This window comes from Manihot esculenta, chromosome 7 (genome assembly GCF_001659605.2).
Source record: "Manihot esculenta cultivar AM560-2 chromosome 7, M.esculenta_v8, whole genome shotgun sequence".
NCBI lineage: Eukaryota > Viridiplantae > Streptophyta > Magnoliopsida > Malpighiales > Euphorbiaceae > Manihot > Manihot esculenta.
The window spans coordinates 25,603,735-25,624,428 of NC_035167.2; the positions used below are offsets into that span (position 1 = coordinate 25,603,735).

The following is a 20,694-nucleotide window of genomic DNA, read 5'->3' on the forward strand; positions in this document are numbered from 1 at the left end:
AGGATAAATTTATTAGTTGACAAGTACCATTTGAATTCGATTTGGATAAAATCGATCCATGAAGCATTTTTTATTCTATAATAAGTCTATTACATTCCCGTAATCTATATTCAAATTCTAGAGAATTGAATAAAGACAATGTACAACATTGACACATGAAATTACAAAAACATACCTGTTAAGAAATTTATCCAAAAAGTGATTAAAAATAAAACTATTACATATGGAATATTAAAAAATAATCACTCCTCAAACATAATTCCTCTATTTGAAAATAAAAATTTTACAATAATTTAATTCAATTAATTTCATTTCTTGCAATTATCTTACTTAAAAGAATTCAATTTTTTTCAACTTGAAAAATTTCCAATCATAGATATTATTTTTATAAATTCTGTAAAAATTCATTTAAATTTTTTTCTTCTAAAATTATTCGCGCTAAATGAAGGGAATGTTATTTCTCCGAGAGAAGCTTCAAGTGATGCACTATGCTGAGAATATTATTAGAGGCCATTTCACTTAGAACATTACTATTAGTATTCACTAATTTAATATGTATAACAAATCTGCCCACTTTATTTTTTATTTTTAATTTATTCATGGCTTTCTTTTCCTTTATGTATTTTCACTGTGGACTTTTTCAAGACTCCTTGCTTGATAAGCTGCAAATGATAGAGTTGAATCTCCTGGTCAAAGTGCATAAACATTGATTTGCAGCCAAATGGGAACCATGTCCACAAAGGGTGATTCACAAACAGAAGCTCATAGTTTCGCCATCTGTTCGCTGAATGTTGGATCGATGCAAACAACCACCTGTAAAATTTGTACCTCAGAATTTTCTGAAAGAATTAATGGATGTGAAGAAGATGAAGATGCAATACAAACTGAACAATACCTTGCCAACACTTTTACCCGAGTGAAGATACTCGACAGCATCTGCAACAGACTGGACTCCAAGAAATCTTTTTGGGTCGATCAAAATCTGTTACAATTCAATAAGAGAAGGTTAGATACGACTGGTTCATGTCTAGATTACTCTTGATTATTGTGCATGACATAAAATGAATATGCAACCAACAATGTCAGAGGAAGAAGAAGAAACAAACAAACAAAAAAAGATAAAAGACAATTTATAGTATGTCCATGCTTAAATTTACATTTGAAAGGAAAATTCTCACTTCTAGAGTTGACTATAAACAATTTCTACAATATCAAGACAAATAAAGGTCATCTTTATCCATTGCCTACCCAAGCTGGCAGTTCTTGCTCAACTCTGTCTCTGTGGCTCCTTGATTCTGGTGCCTTCAATCACATCTCCGGTAATAAAAATCTTTTTCCCGTCTCGGTTTCTTCATCTCTTTCTGACCCTACTTTAGCCAATGGTTCAAAGATTGTGGTTAAAAGGGTAGAGAAGGTACATCATCTTCCCTCAATTCCTAACTCCGTATTGTTTGCCCAGAATGTCCATCCGTTATGATCTCCATCAGCAAATTAACCAAATAGCTTAATTATTTTGTCCCATTCATAACTAATTCTGTTCTTCTGCAGAACCAAGGTGGAGGGAAAATGATTAACATAGGACATAAGTCAGAAGGACTACATCACCACCCCACTCTAGCACCTCCAGTTGCCTTCCACTATTTCCTATAACTGTTTAAGTCATCCAAGTATCAGTGCAATATAGAAAATGATATCCAAATACTCCAAATTATTCCCTCCATTCCTTAACAAGTGTTCCTTTTGCTAAGTTCACTAAAATTAAGGTAATGATTAGAATAAATTAATCAGGCTAATACTTTACTAAAATGCCCATTTATGAAATGTTAAATTTCACATAATTTATTAATTGCATTGACTAATATTAATAAGGTTGTTGAATCCCACATCGGTTGTGGAAAGGGGTAATGTGCCCTTTATATGGGCTATAGGAACTCCTCCCTCTTGAGTTAGCTTTTGGGGTGAGTTAAGCCTGATCCAAATTTAACATGGTATCAGAGCCTCCCCATTCGATGTTGGGTGCCCCATAAATGTGTCACGCACCAGTAAAAATTCTGAGCGTGAGGGGGTGTATAACCTTTAGAATAAGAGACGGTAAGGAATGGAGGGAGTATAACCTTTAGAATAAGAGTCATGCCAGCTTGAGAAATAAACTTTTATTAAAGTGAGCAATAGTTGAGCTACACAAGCATTTGAAAACGTTCATCCAAACTTAGGGTCTTAGTTGTGTTGGTTTAAACATAGCTTTCTAATTAATGATTATTTTTGTTGTTCTTGGTTAATTTTTCATGAAAAATCATTATAAATTTTTATCAATCTTCAAAAACTTTCGTCCTGAGATTCATAATTAATTTGGTTGTTAACATCAGTGTATTAGTAGTGACAATGCATGGGTATAGTTTTCTACACCATTTCAAACTTTCATGTCTTATTAAGGAATCATTCATCAATCTTTCTGTGCAAATACTTATTAACAAAATCGACATATTTTGGGCAATGCTATTCTCAATGCATGTTAATTAGCCATATGTATACTCTTGTTTTGCACATAAGAGTCCCATTCTTTACTGTTTCCAAAACAAAGTTGTTACCCGCTTCTTCTATGTGCATATAGTTGTATATGCTTTGTTCACAATCGAGCACCAGGCAGAGACAAACTTGAGCCAAAATCCATTAAATGCTCCCATGAAACTCTCATCCTTAATAATGTTATAAGTGCTTTTTCCCAGCTACAAATAAATGTTTCATATCAACTGATGTAATGTTTTTAAAGACATTTCCATTCTTTTCATTTCACAAACTTTACCAAATTATTTGAGGTTCTTCCAACCTTTATGCTCCTAAATCATCTCCCACCCCTCCATCCCTTCTTAACAAAATTGAGAATTGACATTTTTTGGGCAATGCTATTCTTAATGCATGTTAATTAGTCATTTCCATTCTCTTGTTTTGTAACATAAGAGTTCCCATTCTTTCCTGTTTCCAAAACAAAGTTCTTACCTCTTCTTCTACGTGGATATGGTAGAATATGCTTTGTTCACAATCGAGCACTAGGCAAAGACAAACTGCAGTCAAAATCCATTAGATGTGTCTCCCCATGTAACTCTCATCCTTGAAAAAGTTATAAGTGCATATGATTGTATTTCTTTTAGTTCAAAGATTATAATTATGCATAATCATAAGGATTACATTCCTATTTTAAATAGGATAATAGTGTGTATATATATATATCCCTGTACCAAATCATTGTAAATACAAAAAAAAATAAAATTATTCCATTAACGCTGGAGAAAGAAACATAATCCAACATTGTTATGATATAGTAAATATCCTTGGTATACTTGTTGAAAATATCTAGATATTCCCATGAATCTGAGTGTTAAAACTTATTCCTCGACAGGAGGAGCCCTTGATAGATGTTCTAGGAAAACCCAAATGCTCCACCATATATTTCTTTCACTATTAGTTTGATTAGTCGATATTTCAGAGCTCCATCTTCCATTTACTGGCCAGTATGGGACAGTAATATGTGTTGTCCCTTGAGGCAACCCAAGAGGGGGGGTGAATTGGGTTTATAAAAAATTTAATGGCAAAGACAAGAAATTAGAAGAGAATAGGGAAGAGAAAAATCAACACAAAGATTTATAGAGGTTCAGCTATCCAAGCCTACGTCCTCTCCTCAAGCTCCACTTGAGAGTTCAACTCCACTATCAAATCTTCTTTGGGTGAAGATCAAAACCCTTACAATCTTAGAGCAAGCCTTTGCTCTTTACAAATCTCTTTTTCCACTCAAGAGCAATTCTTTGCTCAATGCCACACTCACAACAACAGAATCTCTCAATCAACCTTTACTCACTCAGAAAAGCCAACCAATTACAACTCAAAACAAGCTTTCAAGAAATCAATGCTTTGGCTCAAGGTTTTGAGAGAGAGAGAATAAAAAATGCTGTAATCTCAATAAATATTTGCTTAGATGGTTGTTGTAACCTCACAACAACAAAAACAAGTTGTATTTATAGTTCATTCATAAATATGGCCGTTGGGGGTGCATTAAATGCAAATAGAGCCGTTTATGTTCAGAAATAACCGTTATACCGTGCCCAGAAAAACTCAGGTTCGGCGGCCTAAGCTTAGAGTTCGGCGGCCGAACCATTTGGGGCGAAGAAACTATTCCTTTAAAACTGAACTTTCGGCGGCCTAAACTCAATGTTCGGCGGCCGAACATGGTGGACTTTCGTTTCTGTTCCTCACTTTCGGAAGCCAAACTTTAGGCTTCGGAGGCAGACCCAAAACACACTTTTGGCGGCCGAAGGTTAAATGTTCGGCGGCCGAAGGTGTGGGACTTTCGTCTCTGTCCCTCACTTTCGGAAGCCGAAGGTTACACTTAGGGGGCTGGTTGAAAACCCACCTTCGGCGGCCGAAAGTCAATGTTCGGCGGCCGAACATAGGGGACTTTCGTTTCTGTCCCTCACTTTCGGAAGCCGAAGGTTACACTTAGGGGGCTGGTTGAAAACCCACCTTCGGCGGCCGAAAGTCAATGTTCGGCGGCCGAACATAGGGGACTTTCGTTTCTGTCCCTGACTTTCGGAAGCCGAAAGATGACTTTAGGGGGGCAAAAAAATAATTCTTTAAATCTTTGAAAAATCATAACTTAGGCTGTAAAAATCCTTTTTTCAAACCGTTTGAACTTTTGCAACCTATATTTTTAGATCTTTCATTTTGATGAAAAATAATTTCAAAATCACTTCTTTTGGAAAATTTCATTTTGGTCCCTGAAAGTCAAGTACTTTTTAAAAAGTGGCCATATTTAAAAGAACTTTTAGAAATGAAAGAACCCTTGAGCCATCACAATCAATTACTTGAAATTCACAATGAATAGAATTTAACAAGGCATAAACAAAAATAATTTCTTATCCCTTTCTTGTGGTATGCTTCCATAATTGGCACTTTTCACTTTTGTGATTGAAGCAATTTCATTTATTTCAATAGGGAACCTGCAAGCTCAATACAAACACCTTTGAAGATAATTAGTAGCACATCAATTGTTTATTAATCATCAAAACAAGGATTAGGACATTTAGGTCCAACAATCTCCCCCTTTTTGATGATGACAAACAATTGGTAAACATTAGAATAATAATCATAAGTGTAGTGTGTGTATTTTAAAAATTTCTCCCCCTTAATGTGCTCCCCCTGTCAAAAATAATTTATGCCATATTTAAAATGAGAGAAGGCACATAAGGGAGGTTTTGACTCAATGCAATGAGATGCAATGGATCCTATATGAATGAATGAGTGCTAACAAGGAATGCATCTCAAATGAATACACACAATATTCACAATCCAAGGTAATAACCAAATATAGCCAATATCATCAAATATGTACATAAAAAATACCATCCATTCTCCCCCTTTTGACATCATCAAAAACAAAAAAATATCACAATATCAAACGGGAAAGAACAAAAGCAACTACATAAACAACAAAATATATCACTGAGGAGGCTGAGGAGGTGGCACTCCAGATGACTGCTGAAGGAAGCGTAAAATCTGACTCTGCTGCTCGATCATGGTCTGCTGCTGGTCTGTAAGTCGTGCTAACTGCTGCTCCATCTGAGTCTGGCGATCAGATATCTGAGTCTGGCGATCAGACATCTGAGCAACCTGCAACTCCAGACGACCCATGGCATCATACAGATCAGATGCAGTTCGAGAAGATGTACCCTGCTCGGTGGACCGCCCGGTACTAGTGTCGCCTCTGGGAGCTCGCTCTGTCTCAAGATCAGCAGGAGAAGCATCATCTGACTCCTCATCAGAACCATCATGTGCCTGTGCTGCTGCATGTGCTGCTCTGCGAGCTGCAAAATCTCTCCTAGAATTATAAAATTCATTGCCTCTCCTAGTCAAACCCATGTGGTGGAGGGTAGCCTCAGTATAGGGGGTGTACTCACTAGACAGAGGTAAGGCCGACTCGGTACCTGGGTCAACACCTAGGGCTCGGAGAAGAAGAGTAAGATGATGACCAAAGGGGAGACAGCCTCGACTCAGCCTAAGGGAGTCTGCTATAGAGTGAATCATAATATGTGGCAGGTTAAGGGGTCGACCCTCTAGCAGACAAGACACTACAAACATGTCAGAGTAGGAGAGTGCAGTCCTATGACCCGATCTAGGGAGAATCTCATAGGTGACTATGTGGTGAACAACTTTGGGGAGAGTGTTGAGGTCACAGGCCTTAAGCCTAGAGGGCTCCGCACGATCTACGTCTCCTGAAATGACCCTAGTCTGGTGAAGGGAAGAGACCTCACCAGTAATCCACTTATGAGTGGTGGATACAACAGCCCCAGAGTTGGGGATACCTAGGTGACGAGCAATGATGTCAGGAGTGATGTAAACCCTCTGACCATTTACAAAACTGACTAGGTGAGGGGGAGTGTGACGGGTAAAGGTGTGTAGGTTAGCATAGAACTCCCTAACAATCCTAGGATGGGTGTCTGCTGGAGTGATAAGAAGGTGGTCCCATTCCTGAACAATGAAGGGCTGTAGGAAACCCTGAGTGCGAAAAAGCTGAACACTATTATCATGGATTGTTCTCCCAGGATGAACAAACCTGAGAGAAAAAGGCTCAAAAGCTGGATCCTGCTCTCTAACTACAGGGAACTCAAAGGGTGGTGAGGCAGGATGGTCTGGGGAGGGAGACCTAGGAGCTCTACTGGATTGACCTCTAAAATATGGGTGCCTACGGGCTGTGGATTTTCTACCCATTCTAAAACACAGCAGCTAAAGAGGCAATGAAAGAAACAAACAGAAAATAAAATACCAACCCATAAGCAATTCATTATCACAAAACTCAATCCATAAACCACAGTAACACAAACTAGTCATATAACTGTTATTGCACCACATCCATATTCAGAACTAAAAATATTAACAGTTTTTATATATGAATCCAGCTAATCAGTAAAATAATCCAGCTAACAGCATATTGATACCCAGCTAACAGTAAAATAATTCATCTAACAGCATATACAGAGCAACAGAAAATTACTTAGTCTTTCATACCAAGCTCTAGGAGCTTGTTTTAAACCATATAAAGCTTTGGACAATTTAAAAACATGATTTGGAAATTCATGATTTTCAAACCCCGGAGGTTGCTCAACATAAACCTCCTCCTCAATAAAACCATTTAAAAAGGCACTTTTCACATCCATTTGAAAGAGATTAAAATTCATGTATGATGCATATGCAAGCAAGATTCTAATGGCTTCTAATCTAGCTACGGGGGCAAAAGTTTCATCATAGTCTATGCCCTCCTCTTGGTTATAGCCTTTAGCTACCAACCTAGCTTTGTTTCTAATGATATTGCCATCTTCATCAAGCTTATTCCTAAACACCCATTTGGTGCCTATAGTGGGGTGATGTTTTGGTCTAGACACTAAGGTCCAAACCTTGTTTCTTTCAAATTGGTTGAGTTCTTCTTGCATAGCAAGAACCCAATTCTCATCACTAATAGCCTCATCTATAGACTTTGGTTCTATATGAGATATGAATGCAATATTATTACATACATGTCTAATAGAAGATCTAGTAGTTACCCCTTGTGATGTATCACCAATTATTTGATCCTTGGGATGATCTTTCTTGTAGGCCCAATCCCTTGGCAAGTCATGTTGGACTCCTTGACTTTGTGTAATTTGCATTTGTTGCTCTTGAAGTCCAACTTCATCTTCCTTTGCCTCTATTGAGTCCTCCTTGGGTTGACTTTGATCTCCATGAGGTTGAGGATCTTCAAAGGTCAACTCATCAAGGTTACCTACAAGATCATCATCACAAGAGACCTCCTTTCTAGGAGCAAAGGGATTAGATTCATCAAAAACAACATGCATTGACTCTTCAACTATCAAGGTTCTTTTATTGAATACTCTATATGATTTACTAGAGATAGAGTATCCCAAGAAGATACCTTCATCGGTTTTGGAGTCAAATTTGCCTAGATTATCCTTATTGTTTAATATGAAGCATTTACAACCAAAAACTCTAAAATAACTAACTCTAGGTTTCCTTCCATTCCAAAGCTCATAAGGAGTCTTATTTAAGAGAGGTCTAATTAAAACTCTATTTGAAACATAACAAGCCGTATTTATGGCTTCCGCCCAAAAATAAGTAGGTAAATTATATTCTCTTAACATAGTCCTCCCCATATCTAAAAGAGTTCTATTTTTTCTTTCAACAACACCATTTTGTTGGGGAGTCCTAGGAGATGAAAAATTATGAGTGATCCCTAACTTATTGCAAAAAGTTTCAAATTTTTCATTTTCAAATTCTCTACCATGATCACTCCTTATAGAAGAAATTTGAAAACCCTTTTCATTTTGAACTTTCTTTGTAAAACTTTTAAAAGCATCAAAACAATCATCCTTATGAGCAAGGAACACAACCCAAGTATACCTAGAGTAGTCATCAACTATAACAAACCCATAATGCATGCCACCAAGACTAGCTACTCTAGTTGGACCAAATAAATCCATATGCAAGAGTTGCAAAGGTCTAGAAGAGATTACCTTATTAATAGCTTTAAATGAACTCTTAACTTGCTTACCCATTTGACATGTATCACATACTTTGTCCTTTTCATATTTGATCTTTGGAAGACCATCAACTAGCTCATCTTTGCTCAAATTTTTGAGGAGATCCATGCTAGCATGAGAAAGCCTTCTATGCCAAATCCAAGAGTTATCACTAATAGACACAAAGCACTTCATATCTTGGTTAGTCATAGCTTGTAAGTCAATAAGATAAATATTCTCAACTCTTTCACCAACAAACAATATTTTGTTATCCGACATTCTAGACACAAAACATGATTTTGGCTCAAAGATAACTCTACAACCTTTATCACATAATTGACTCACACTTAACAAATTATGCTTCAAACCATCAACTAATAGAACTTTATCAAGAATAGGAGAGTTTTCCTTACCAACTTTACCTATACCAACAATTTTACCTTTTCCATTGTCTCCAAAGGTTACTTGTCCACTTCCATCTTTCTTTTCAAGAGAGATGAAGTGATTTGAGTTTCCGGTCATGTGTCTTGAACATCCACTATCTAGATACCATTTGCTTTCAATTTTTGAGGATTTCAAGCACACCTAAAAGAAAGAATTCAAACACTTTTAGGTACCCAAATGTACTTGGGTCCTTGGGGGTTAGTCATTCCACTATCCAATTTCCATATGCTACCATATCCAAGATGCAATTTTCTAATAGAGCACTTATAGTTGGTGTGACCAAACTTGCCACAATAGTGACAATGACCATTGAACCTTCTTACTCTAGGTCCATAGGTGAGTGAGTGTGTTTGAGTTCTCATGTGTCCATTTCTCCTTTGCTTATTAAAAGCATGTGAGCAAGAGATATGATTAGAGTGGTGATTTTGTGAACTAGAAGTGTGTGTTCTATAATGATCATTTCTCTTATATGCAAATTGCCTAGGTGTGTGTCTTATATGAGTGTTGTAACTAGTGGATTGGTGTACATGTGCATTCCTTGTAGGTGCATTCCTCATAGACATATTGCTACTAGAAACTTTAGGCACATTTCCATTTGAGCTAGAAACCTTAGGTTCATGTGAGTTGGTAGCTTTAACAAAAACGGTTTTAGAAAAATTTGCTTGAGTTGATTTGTCATAGCCAAGGCCATACTTGATGCTAGGAGACCTTTGAGAGTCTAAAATCTCATCAAGTTTGTCCTTGCCTTTTAAAAATTTTGAAAGAGAATTTTTCAACTCAAGGATTTCATTTTTCAAATTTTTATTTTCTAGTGAGAGCTCATCTAAGGATTTTTGTAAAGAATCATTTGAGGGTAAAGGTTCCTTAGGTGAGTTCTCACTTTCCTTTTTAAAGCTAGCTAACTCACATTTCAAAATTTTATTTTTCCTATGACTCTTTTCAAGCTCATCATTCATCAATTTTAAAGCACCTACAAGTTCATCATATGAAAACTCAACATCATCATCATTTAAAGTAAAGTCATCAAGAGTAGTTACCTCATCGGAGCTTTCCTCTAGAGCCATGAAGCACATGTTGGCAATTTCATCACCAACCTCCTCTTCTTCGGAATCACTTGACTCATCCCATGTTGCTTTGAAGGCCTTCTTCTTGAACTTCTTGATAGGCTTCTTCAACTTGGGACAATCCACTTTGTAGTGACCCGGCTTATTACATTCATAGCAAATGACTACTTCCTTTTTGCTTGATTCACCCTTTTCCTTTCTAAAATTCTTCCTTGGGATGAACCTTTTATTTTGGAGAAGCAACTTCCTTATTCTCCTAGTTACCAAGGCCAATTCTTCCTCACTTATTTCTTCTTCTTCCTCACTAGTATCTTCGGAGGCTACCCTTAGAGCGATGTTCTTTTTCATCTTGCTAGGTTCCTCCACTTGCTCTCTCTTTAGAGTCATCTCATAGTCAATGAGATTCCCCAAGAGTTCATCCAATTGCACTTTGGTCAAGTCTTTGGCATCCTTTAAGGAAGTTACCTTTGGTAGCCATTCTTTAGGTAGACATCTTAGGATTTTCTTCACCAACTCTTCATTTGTGAATGTCTTCCCAAGAGATTTCATCCCTCCAATGATCTCAATGAACCTATCATACATTTGGCTAATAGTTTCATCGGATTTCATCTTGAACAACTCATATTGATAGATGAGGGATTCCATCTTGTTTTCCTTGACTTGATTGGTACCTTCATGAGTGACAACCAAAGCATCCCAAATTTCCTTGGCGGTGGACTTCATGCATACTTTGTTGTACTCACTTCTACTAAGAGCACAAAACAAGATGTGAATGGCTTTGTCATTGAGGGCTACCCTTCTCTTCTCGAGCTCACTCCATTCACTCTTAGGTTTTTGCTCTTGGTTTCCATCAATGAATCTTGTGGGAAAGAAAGGCCCATTCTCTACAATGTCCCACAAATCAACTCCTTCCGATTTAAGGAAATAATACATTCTATTTTTCCAATATAGAAAGTCATTTCCATCAAAGAAAGGTGGTCTCACAACCGATTGACCTTCTTGAGAATTGAGGGCTGCCATTTGATCTTTACTCCAAGATAATTATATCTTCAAGAAAGGGAGACTTAGCTCTGATACCACTTGTTGTCCCTTGAGGCAACCCAAGAGGGGGGGTGAATTGGGTTTATAAAAAATTTAATGGCAAAGACAAGAAATTAGAAGAGAATAGGGAAGAGAAAAATCAACACAAAGATTTATAGAGGTTCAGCTATCCAAGCCTACGTCCTCTCCTCAAGCTCCACTTGAGAGTTCAACTCCACTATCAAATCTTCTTTGGGTGAAGATCAAAACCCTTACAATCTTAGAGCAAGCCTTTGCTCTTTACAAATCTCTTTTTCCACTCAAGAGCAATTCTTTGCTCAATGCCACACTCACAACAACAGAATCTCTCAATCAACCTTTACTCACTCAGAAAAGCCAACCAATTACAACTCAAAACAAGCTTTCAAGAAATCAATGCTTTGGCTCAAGGTTTTGAGAGAGAGAGAATAAAAAATGCTGTAATCTCAATAAATATTTGCTTAGATGGTTGTTGTAACCTCACAACAACAAAAACAAGTTGTATTTATAGTTCATTCATAAATATGGCCGTTGGGGGTGCATTAAATGCAAATAGAGCCGTTTATGTTCAGAAATAACCGTTATACCGTGCCCAGAAAAACTCAGGTTCGGCGGCCTAAGCTTAGAGTTCGGCGGCCGAACCATTTGGGGCGAAGAAACTATTCCTTTAAAACTGAACTTTCGGCGGCCTAAACTCAATGTTCGGCGGCCGAACATGGTGGACTTTCGTTTCTGTTCCTCACTTTCGGAAGCCAAACTTTAGGCTTCGGAGGCAGACCCAAAACACACTTTCGGCGGCCGAAGGTTAAATGTTCGGCGGCCGAAGGTGTGGGACTTTCGTCTCTGTCCCTCACTTTCGGAAGCCGAAGGTTACACTTAGGGGGCTGGTTGAAAACCCACCTTCGGCGGCCGAAAGTCAATGTTCGGCGGCCGAACATAGGGGACTTTCGTTTCTGTCCCTCACTTTCGGAAGCCGAAGGTTACACTTAGGGGGCTGGTTGAAAACCCACCTTCGGCGGCCGAAAGTCAATGTTCGGCGGCCGAACATAGGGGACTTTCGTTTCTGTCCCTGACTTTCGGAAGCCGAAAGATGACTTTAGGGGGGCAAAAAAATAATTCTTTAAATCTTTGAAAAATCATAACTTAGGCTGTAAAAATCCTTTTTTCAAACCGTTTGAACTTTTGCAACCTATATTTTTAGATCTTTCATTTTGATGAAAAATAATTTCAAAATCACTTCTTTTGGAAAATTTCATTTTGGTCCCTGAAAGTCAAGTACTTTTTAAAAAGTGGCCATATTTAAAAGAACTTTTAGAAATGAAAGAACCCTTGAGCCATCACAATCAATTACTTGAAATTCACAATGAATAGAATTTAACAAGGCATAAACAAAAATAATTTCTTATCCCTTTCTTGTGGTATGCTTCCATAATTGGCACTTTTCACTTTTGTGATTGAAGCAATTTCATTTATTTCAATAGGGAACCTGCAAGCTCAATACAAACACCTTTGAAGATAATTAGTAGCACATCAATTGTTTATTAATCATCAAAACAAGGATTAGGACATTTAGGTCCAACAATATGCAATCTGCATTCTCCAGAATATCAAATGAGCTCTATAGCACAGATTTCATATTAAGCCAGGGGTTATTAGGAAATTATTGGATATTCTAGTGCAGATTGAGTTAGCTCCTTCAGATGAAGGATCTACTTTAGGATTTGGAGAAATTTAATATCCTAGAGAAGTAAAAAGTAAGACGATATTATTAAGTCAAGTACAAAAGCAAAATATCACGTCATGGCTTTAGTGACATGTGAGATTATCTAGTTGAAACAACTTCTTCAAGAATTGAAGTGTAGAGATTTCAAACACATGAAGTAGATATGTCATGATTAAGCAACACTACATATTGCTTCTAATCCAACATTTCAACAAAGGACAATGCACATATAAGTGGGTTGTCACTTCATCATATAAAAGATATCAAGATGCCTTGCTGCTAGTTTCCTCAAGTCAAACAACCAATCAACCGTTATCCTCGTTAGATCTCTTAGAGATCATTGAATTATTTACTTCTATAACAAGCTAGGATAATATGGTATGCATGCTCTAGGTTAAAGGGGAGAGCCAGAGTGCAAGTTGTTTATTTGCAATCCGTGTGTTAATATTGTGATTAAGATTGTAAAGATTAGGCTATAATTGTGAGCAATTCATTCCAATCTCTTCTCTCTATTTCTTCTTTGTTTCTCTACTAAGTCTAAGCCCTAGGCCTTGGAAACATTAATCATGTTTGAATTTGTACTCTCGAAATAAGTAAAAAGAAAAATTACATTACCATATGCGTTATATCATTATTATATTCACTTTTGGGTCGAGCATAAGAGGCACTAGTATCATTACAACACTTCAAATTTTATGCATAAATTTTTGGATAGTGGAATAGAGGCAAGCAATGATACTAGCATATTTTCAACTCCCCATAGTCCACTAACCAAAAATTGTGAAAAAGAAACAAAAATGTAACCTGTGCCAATCTCAATTAAAAATAGAAGAAAATATTACCAAGCTACCTAAGCTTTATGCAAAAAGTGCATAAAACAGAGTGAAAGCATCACCTTAAGCTTTCCCATAGAGAAAAGATCAAATAGTCTGTCCAGATGTCGTTGCCATAGGTGATCATATTGAATTAGAAAAAAACCAGCCTGCAACCATTGGCATTAAAACAACCAGATCAACCAAAAGGGGAAAGGTCAACATCATATTCATATGCTTCATCCAATAAATAAATTGCGCCCTACTCTTTATCTGTTCCCTTTCATTTATGGAAGGGGGTTACTTCAGGAACTAACAAGTAGTGAATGCAAGAAATACAAACTCTCTTCCTTTTTCCTTGTAATTGGAACCAAGTTACCACCTGGATTGTCATGGTGCTCTCGACTTGTGGTATGCGGTACGCTAATGAATAAAATATAGGATATGTAGGGGGTAGGTTTAGACATGTGTATATTACAATATTAATCATATTCAACTTGTTACAAAGATATTTTATTCGAGGCCCTGTTAAAATTGTTCTCTTGGTTTCACATATCCAGTAGAAATTATATTTTCTTAAATATTTTTTCGGAGGAAGTGACAGTCAATTTCGATGTGCTTGGTACGCTCATGATATATTAGATTGGAGGCAATATGAAGGGCAATCTGATTATCACACTATAGTTTTACTAGAGACAAGACATCCAAACCAATCTATGCCAATAAAGCAATTAAAAGCGACCGAGGGACACACTTCTGTAACAAAGTGGTGGAAACTCTTTTCAAGAAATATCATATACTTCACAACACATCCATTGCCTATCACCCACAGACAAATGGGTAAGCTGAAATCTCAAACAAAGAAATCAAGGCTACCCTGGAAAAAACAATAAATCCACACAGAAAAGACTGGAGTTTGCGCCTTGATGATACTCTATGGGCATATCGGACAACATATAAGACACTTATATGGATGTCCCTGTATCGTCTGATCTATGGAAAAACTTGTCACCTTGTTGAGTTAGAACACAAAGCTTATTGGGCTATTTACCATTACACTATAAATCCCAATCAAGCTTTCAAGTTCACAAATCCTCTCTTCTTCTATATTCTAACATGGAGAGAGAGCGAGAGATAGAGAAAGAGAAAGGAAGAGAGCCAATAAAGATACCCATAGCTTACAAGGTTAATGACATGGGAGTATCAAAATTATATCAAGAGTCTAGATATAATAGAGATTTCAGTATATAAGAGTAATAGAAGGGCAGTACATGATGAAAGTACATCCATAGTGTTAGAGTGTGAACATAATCATAGGGGATTACATAATCATAGGGGATTACATAATCATAGGCTAATTGATTGATAGAGGATTCTTAGGAGTTGTCTTAACAAGGCCTTGTAATCTGTACATATACACACTTATTTCAATGGAGAATTATAATGAAATGGCCCAATTATTCCTTATCTTATTACATAGTATTAGAGCCATTCCCGTAGATATTTAATTTTTTCTCTTCCGTCGAGTTTTAAATTTTTTTTTTGGAGACTTAGGGCTCCTGTTCTTTTGGATTACCCATCTAGAATAATATTTGTCTCTCATCGCCCACTTAGGGAGGACGCCGGAATCGCCTTGTAGCCCCCTTGTCAAATCTGTGGTTCGTTTGCCATTTGAGTATTGGGGGGAGACGTTTTTGATACTGTTCACGTCGAGTACTGTTCATTGGGTTACTGTTCACTGGGTTAGGTTTTGTTATCTTCCTTTAATTCGTTCGAAGATATAGGAGTATAGGGTCTTGATTGAAATGGTTTCTGACAGTAAGACCCATATTATTAAAATTATCCTAACGTCTTCAGTAGCGGCTGAGACAGGTAAAATGTATCTTATTTCCTCTTCATATAAATGGGTCATTGATTCTGGTATCACGGATCACATGACAGATAATCCTCATATTTCTACTAGCTTTCGATCTCATAAAGCACCTTCTCCTGTTATTATAGTTGATGAGTTAAGCTACAATGTTGAGGGTTCTGGGACTGTTAAACCTACTCCTTCTATCACCCTATTATCTGTGCTAAGTTTTGTATTTCACTCTTAATCTTTACAATTGGTCTACATGACTATTTATACACAGAGAATCATATCTAAACAGGAAGTAAATAATCAAATAATAATTACAGAGATAATTAAGGATCCTAATCATATCAAATCAAATCTCTAGAATTAGCTAGGATTAGTTAAATAAGTCAACACTCCCCCTCAAGTTGGTGCAAAGATGTCACACATGCCCAACTTGCAAATCAGATTATGGTAGATCTTGTTGTTAAGCCCTTTAGTAAACACATCCGCAAGTTGCCCCGTAGAAGTCACATGAACTAGGCTCAAGACACCGTCTGTTAATTTTTCTTTAATGAAGTGCCGATCAATTTCAATGTGCTTGGTTCGGTAATGTTGGACTGGATTTTGTGCTATACTTATAGCAGCTTTATTGTCACAATACAAAGTTATCTTGTCTCTCTCGGACAATCTCAACTCTTCCAATAACTTCTGTAACCATAAGAGTTCACATACTCCTTGGGCCATTGCTCTGTATTCTGCTTCCGCACTTGACCGAGCAACAAAACTTTGTTTTTTGCTCCTCCAGGTGACAAGGTTCCCCCCACAACTGTGCAGTAGCCAGAGGTGGATCTCCTGTCATCGAGAGATCCTGCCCAATCTGCATCTGTAAAAGTTTCAATTCGGAGATGACCATGTTTGGAGTAAAGAAGCCCTTTCCCTGGCGCAAACTTTAGGTATCTCAAGATGCGAAGTACAGCTTGCATATGAGTCTCGCGAGGGTCATGCATGAATTGGCTGACTAAACTAACAGCACAGGCTATATCCGGTCGAGTGTGTGAGAGATAAATCAACCTACCTACCAATCTCTGATATCTTCCAATATCCACGGACTCACCAGTTCCTGCTTTCAGCTTGTGATTACTTTCAATGGGAGATTCTGCTGGTTTACACCCCATCATACCAGTTTCTTCCAAAAGATCCAGAATGTACTTTCTTTGGGAGATGAAAATTCCTTTTTCTGATCTAGCCACCTCAATACCTAGAAAATATTGCAGTTTTCCCAGATCTTTGATTTCAAATTCCTGGGCCAACAACCTCTTTAGTTGAGCCATTTCCTCTTTGTCATCACCTGTCACCACTATATCATCAACATACACAATAAGAGGGGTGATCTTACCCTTATGATGTTTGATAAACAGAGTGTGATCAGCATTGCTTTGTTGGTAACCAAAGGACATCATGGCTCTGCTAAACCTGTCAAACCAAGCTCTGGGAGATTCTTTTAGCCCATACAAAGCCTTTTTTAACCTGCACACCTTTCCTTGTGTCTTCTCATCAGCGAACCCAAGAGGAATTTCCATGAACACTTCTTCCTCTAAATCTCCATGGAGGAAAGCATTCTTCACATCAAACTGTTGCAAGTCCCAGTCCAAGTTGGCTGCGCAAGATAAGAAAACTCTGATTGAGTTCATTTTTGCAACTGGGGCAAATGTCTCTTGGTAATCCACTCCATAGGTTTGGGTGAATCCTTTAGCAACCAATCTGGCCTTAAACCGTTCAATTGTGCCATCAGCTTTGTGTTTCACTGTGAACACCCATTTACAGCCAACGAGTTTCTTCTCAGGTGGGAGAGTGACAAGCTGCCAAGTCTCATTTTTAGCCAATGTTTTCATCTCTTCAATCATTGCTTTCTTCCATTTAGGATCTGCAAGAGCTTTCTTCCAATCCTGTGGAATAGACACAGAGGAAATAGACAAGGCAAAGGCTCTATAGGAAGGAGATAAAGATTCATAAGAAACAAAGTTAGAAATAGGGTGTTTAGTGCAAGATCTGACCCCTTTTCTTTGTGCAATAGGTTTATCTAAGTCATTGAAACATTCAAGAGTTGTGGGTAACTCACCAGAAGAAAGAGTTGTGGGTAACTCACTAGGAGAAGATTCTTGACTTTGAGTAGACTGCATAATGGCTTCTTCTGCCTTATCTCTCCTTGAATACCTTCTCAAATCTGGCTTGTTCAAACGACCAGTTCTCTCTCCCTAATTGGACATCTCCCCCTGTCTACTAGAACTCAAACTTTCTAGTTGAACCATATCATTCAGAATCACAGAATTCAGGATCACCTCTTCTTGCTCATTATTCTCCCCCTGAAGAGGTGAGTGGGTGGTATTGAAGTAGGATTCAGTTTCTCGGAAGGTAACATCCATACTAACGAAGTATTTCCTAGAGGGAGGATGATAACACTTGTATCCCTTCTGTGTTGGAGAATACCCAACAAACACACATTTAAGGGCCTTGGGATCCAGTTTTCCTGCCATCCTAGTATGGACAAAGCAAACACACCCAAATACTTTTGGTGGAACAACGTATGAATTCTTCCCTTGTAGAGCCGTCAAAGGACTCATAAAGTCAAGGGTCTTGAGAGGCATTCTATTGATAAGATAAGCAGATGTAAGAATTGCATCTCCCCAATATGTTTTGGGTAGATTCATGGTGAACATAAGAGATCGAGCTACCTCCAATAGATGTCTATTTTTCCTCTCAGCAACGCCATTTTGAGCACTAGTATAAGGACAACTAGTCTGGTGTATTATCCCATTACTCTCCAAACAAGCAGAAAAGCTACTATCCATGTATTCTCTTCCATTGTCAGTTCTCAAAATTTTCACCTTAGTATCAAATTGAGTACAAACCATCTTATGAAAGGATTGAAAACAAAAAAAGACATCACTTTTAGCTTTAATCAAATAGACCCAAGTCATTCGAGTGCAACAATCAATAAAGGTGACAAACCATCGATTACCAGATAAGGAGACCATTTGAGTAGGCCCCCAAACATCAGAATGAATAGTTGCAAAAGGAATTTGACTTTTATTATGACTCAAAGGATAGGATGTTCTAGTGTGTTTAGCATACTCACAAGCATCACAACATAAAGAGCCAAACTGGGCTTTAGCAAACAAATCAGAATAAAGTTTTTCTAAAACAAAAAATGATGGATGCCCTAACCGCCGATGCCACTGTATTATTTCCTGATTGACATCCTTATTTTCTCCAAAACAGGCTTGAGATATCGAAGAAGCCGGATCACCCTCCAACATGTATAAGCCATCATGCAGCCCACCATTGCCAATCATCTTCCCTGTGCAAAGATCCTGAATAACACAATGATCAGGAAAGAATTCAATTTTACAGTTAAGAGCATTGGTGATAGCACTGACAGATAAAAGGTTGACAGGAAAGTGGGGAACATGAAGGACAGATGATAATTTAATGTTGGATGTGCAAATAACAGAACCTGTTCCGGATATGGGAGTAAAAGAGCCATCAGCAATTCTGACACTATCTTTGGTTAGAGAAGGAGAATAATTGAGAAAGCCTTTATAAGAGCCTGTCATATGTCTATTCGCACCAGAATCGATAATCCATGGAACATTATTAAAAGAGGAAGCATTACCTGACTTTACAAAGTTAGATGTAGCACCAGAGGATGAAGAGGTGTCAATATGAGACAAGAGGCGCTTAAGACTCTGAAGTTCATTAGGGGAAAGGAACTCAGTCGTTGTTGTCTCCTTAAAGGGCTCCTCCACAGTTTCTGCTAACTTAGCTTGATTTCTAGAGGTACCTCGTTTTCCTCCACGACCTCTAGTGGGACGACCATGTAACTTCCAACAAGTCTCTTTGGTATGCCTTGGTTTCCCACAATAGTCACAGTGTAAGTGATCTTTCTCAGAAGTAGGAGGCTGTGGTGTGCTCAAACTGGTAGTCAACCCAGCCTTTTCAACTGGTGCAGTATGGAGCATAGCATGTTGACGACTTTCCTCTTGTTGAACATGGGCATGGGCCTCTTCTAAAGAAGGAAAAGGATTTCTTCCCAACACTTGGACCCGAATTGGATCATATTCGTTATTCAACCCTGCAAGAAAATCATAGACCCGCTCCTTTTCAATCATTTTTCGAAATTTGACTGCATCTCCAGTGCAATCTGCCTGGAAGTCTTGATAGTAATCAAGCTCCTGCCATAAGCCACATAACTCAGAATAAAATTGAGAGATAGTCATTTCTCCTTGCTTAGTACCATGAATCTTATTCCGAATATCATAAATTTAGGCATCATTCCCAATCTTGGAATAAGTTAAGGACAAAGCTTTCCATATCTTTGCAGCAGTATCAATTAACAAATAGGACTTAGAGATATGAGGTTGCATAGAGTTCAGTAACCATGTCATAACAAGACAATTATCCGAGTCCCATTGAGGGAAATCTGGATCACTCTCATCAGGTTGCTTTTTATTACCAGTGACATAACCCTGCAGTCCTCTAGCCTTGATAAACAACAAACAAGACCTTGACCAAGCAAGATAATTGGTTCCATCAAGTTTTATAGGACTAATTTGCAAGGAAGGATTATCAGAGTTAGGAATCGAGACCCTTTTACCTTCTGCCATAGTAAAGATTTATGAACAGTGAAAGAATAGGAGGTACCCAAGGTTGTACACACAAGAAAGCCCAATTGATTCACCAAAAGACCGGGTAACAGCACGGGAGAGCCGGAAAGATGGTCGGAATCGTCGCCGGAGTGATTTGAGCGGCGAAACAGTGACAGACGATGGATCACGCGCCGGGAAGCGACGGGTCACGCGCCGGGAAGGGGTGGCGCGTGAGCCTCACGCGCAGGCTTTTCCGACGTCGGAGCTGGTAGATCGGCCAACGGCAGTCCTGCGGTTCTCCTGGTGCCGGCGGTGAGAGAAAAAGAGGCTCCTAGATGGGTTAGTACCAAAATTGGTAGATCTAGGGTTTTGAAACCCTAAAAATGAAAAATTGAATTTGGACCCAAAAAATCAGGAAAAAGCTCTGATACCATGAAGAATTTTGGGAAAATTTTGGGAAAATTTTGAGTATTTTTGTATTTCACTCTTAATCTTTACAATTGGTCTACATGACTATTTATACACAGAGAATCATATCTAAACAG

General features: G+C 38.0%; 1 pseudogene; it reads right to left on the reverse strand.

The window, feature by feature from the left end:
- Positions 1-441: 441 nt before the first annotated feature.
- LOC110619364 overlaps positions 442-20,694 on the reverse strand; it is a 79,228-nt pseudogene continuing 58,975 nt past the window's right edge.